Below are 3,333 nucleotides of genomic sequence, written 5' to 3'. Positions count from 1 at the left end.
ACTGTGGATGAAAAAGTCTTTGATGGCAGCATATCCCACTTTATAGTCCACGATGATAATGTCTAGGTACTTCCAGTTCTCCACCACATCATCATGGAAACTTATGCTGCACAACTAACATGGTCCTGAGCAGGACGCGTTGCATTTAAAAGAACCAACCAATTCTCTTGGCTTGCCGTACGCAAGAGAAGGTCTTGAAAATCGTGAGAAGGTCTAAGGTCTCAAGGCCTTTGGCTTCCCCCAACAATTTCATATGCCATGCACATGTCCCTCACTCATATTTAATCCCGATTAATCGCAACAACGTCATAGTTAATCACACATTTTTATCTATTTTAAATGTCCCTTGATTTCTTTTTGTCCCATTATTTTTTCTCATCGTAATGCTCTTATCAACATGGAAAAGTGGATTGGCTTGCTTTGTGTAAATGTTTTTTTTTTTTTTATTGAAAAAAACATTAGCATATGGCCTACTGTTATAACCTACTGTAGTTTTCAATTTCACATGTAGCATGCTCACTTGGAGCAGTCACTCACACTTGGAGAAAATAATCTCTCACACAGTGTAACACTGTCCATCAAAATAAAAGGGTGCTTTGGCCATCAAGTGGTATTTTAGACTGGACATGCTGTGATGATACCTCAGTTCACAACAACCAAACATATTTATTTATATATATACCACTCATGATACCACTAGCTGAGCTAGCTAGACATTCTGTTCTTTTTGTCTGGCTTCTCTAAATCCACGGAGAAATCCTTATAAATACACTAACTAATGAAAGAAGTTAAAAGAACCTGATAGTCGACACATGAGACATGAACGACGCCTTGCTGCAGAAAATGGAAGCAGACCAAGGTCTGTGCTTGGGCTGATGTTGGTGGAATGGAGGCTCAACACTGCAAATGACTGTATGAATATTCCACTAATATTCCAGGCCATGCAGCCGTGCAAAACAGGATTTTTTCAGAAATTCTCCATCGGAGGCCGTGCAAACACAGCCTCCCTAATTCATTGCAGATTACTTTTTGGGGCATTTTAGGCCTTTATTTTTGTGTTTCTCATGTGGACCATTCAGTCTACGGCAGCATGTAGATGGAGCTTTACAGTGCTCGCGGGTGTGATAGAATGAAAACAGAAAAGGCATCTAACATCTCCAGTATCTGGGCATGCACAGTAACAACTGTGAACTGTTCATTTTCCAAACATTAACTCACCACACAAAATACCCCTAGAATGATTTGTTTTTCTCATCCAAATAAAAGGGTGTCACATGTTGTATGAATTTTTTCCTCTGAAACCAATTTGTAATTTTCCACCAGATCAATTAAATGTATTTGGCTGGATGGCTGTCATATACTATCTTTAATTTGTCATTTGCTTCTGGTTCACGCTTTTTAATGCTGGGCAGGTGATGTACCGTGCACAGTGTTTTTAGAGCTTTCAAACTGATAGCCAGGTTGCAGAGGGAGCTAAGACTGAACCAACACACTTCATGTGCCTTTCTAACAAAAGCGGTGAATTAAAAGAACTTAAAGCTTTTAAGAAGTTTGTGTTCTTTCTTTAAGATTATTAGCCGATATTTGACAGGACAGCCTTAGGAAAGGAACAGGTAGAGGGAGGGAGGCAATGAGACTGAGCCTTTGTACGCGGGGTGCACGCTCAACCAGGTGAGCAACCAGGGCGCCCTGTGTCTGTTTCTCTTTGGAGTATAATTCGATAATTTGCAGCAGAGACACCAGATTGTAGAGAGATGATATTTATTCAAAAATGTATTTAGAAAAGGACATTTTGGGTTCATGGAACATGTCACTGAGCAAACTGTCCTGTTTTAAAATAAGTGTAAACTTCTTCCAGCTGGTATTTCAACGCCCAGCGAGTGTCCCCATGGTGATCAGACACAGGCTCTGCCAATGTGTCCCTCAGAGGGAGGCTGCGTTTTTTGTGTCTCCGGCAGCTCAGATTTGAGCCCGTAGGTGACAGAAACAGTTCTTTTGTAATGTGTCAGACTTGTTTCATACCAAAGAAAAGGGAAAAAAGACTATTTTCAGTCAGTATTCACACCTTCATTTTAAACCTTGGCAAACACTACAAACAAAATACCCCTGGCTGAACATATCCTTAGATGAAAGCTGACCCACCAGCTATTTTACAAGTAATTGAAACAAATACGATCTTCGCCACTTTTCTGACGCTTAAATTGTGATCCTGTCATCACCACTCTATTCCACAGTGTGCTTGAAGATTGTAATGTTCCAAAACGGCATTGAGTTACATGCTCTAAATCACTTTCCCTCATTGGAGTCTCTGGTTGAAGGAAGCTCAATGAATCATCTCCTCCACCTGTCTGTTGTGTATGACGGAAGGGCAGATGGGAAGTGATTGAGCGTAACTCTGAGGGCTCTGAGGAGGGATGATGTGACAGCGTCCGGGCTCATCACACCCCTGTGGCCACAGATAAACATCCACTACTGTCACAAGCCTGGATTATAGTTTAGACAGTGTAACATGGAGACATGATGAGGGGGATTGTAAAGTTAGAGACTAGACTCAGGTGTGGGCTGGCAGCGTTTTGTGCTTGGGCTCAAAAGTATTGTTTTTGAAAAGATTATTACTATTTTTCTCAAGGGCAATGCATAGTTGAAGGGCTTGGGATGTTCAAAAAGTCACAAAAATGGTCACATGTCAAACCTAGCCAAACTTGTAAAGTTCTACATTGATTTGGATCAGGCATGGCCAGCAACCGTCAGTGTGCATTCATTTTCATTTAAAAAACACAAGTTTGAGGACTTTAGGATGCACAAAACTCCGATATTCACAACATTTGGAATACACATTGCTGTCATCATTTAGAACATTTTTCCAATTTGCTTTCATTGGATCCGCTTAACTGGCGTTTTTGTATGTATTTTATGCACATTTGTTTTAACTCCTTTCAGGGGGATTATTAAATTTGTTTCATATTTGGTTGAAATAATCCTCTAATGGAGACCCTAAATTGCAAAGGAATAGTCAATAGCTCTTACAATGATGCCATTGGTCATGTGACAACACACCATTTTAGTCCCTTAACAGGTATGGAACTTTTTGAAACTACTCCTAGAGGATTACACGGATCCTTCCTAAATTAGTTAAGCATTATGTCAGGACTTTCACAATGTCGAATTGCAAAGCTTTTGTATTTTCATAGAACTATGTTGCCGTGGCAAGGCAAGAAATTTGAATGATCCGCCATGACACAGGACGCTGTTGTAACTTCTCTTCACATTGTCCAACTTGCATGATAAGAGTTCAGGCCTGGAGACATCTATTTAATAATAATAATAATAATA

Source organism: Etheostoma spectabile, chromosome 10 (assembly GCF_008692095.1).
Source record: "Etheostoma spectabile isolate EspeVRDwgs_2016 chromosome 10, UIUC_Espe_1.0, whole genome shotgun sequence".
Classification (NCBI taxonomy): Eukaryota; Metazoa; Chordata; class Actinopteri; order Perciformes; family Percidae; genus Etheostoma; species Etheostoma spectabile.
The sequence above is the reverse complement of the archived record's forward strand: the minus strand, read 5'-3'. Positions refer to the sequence as shown.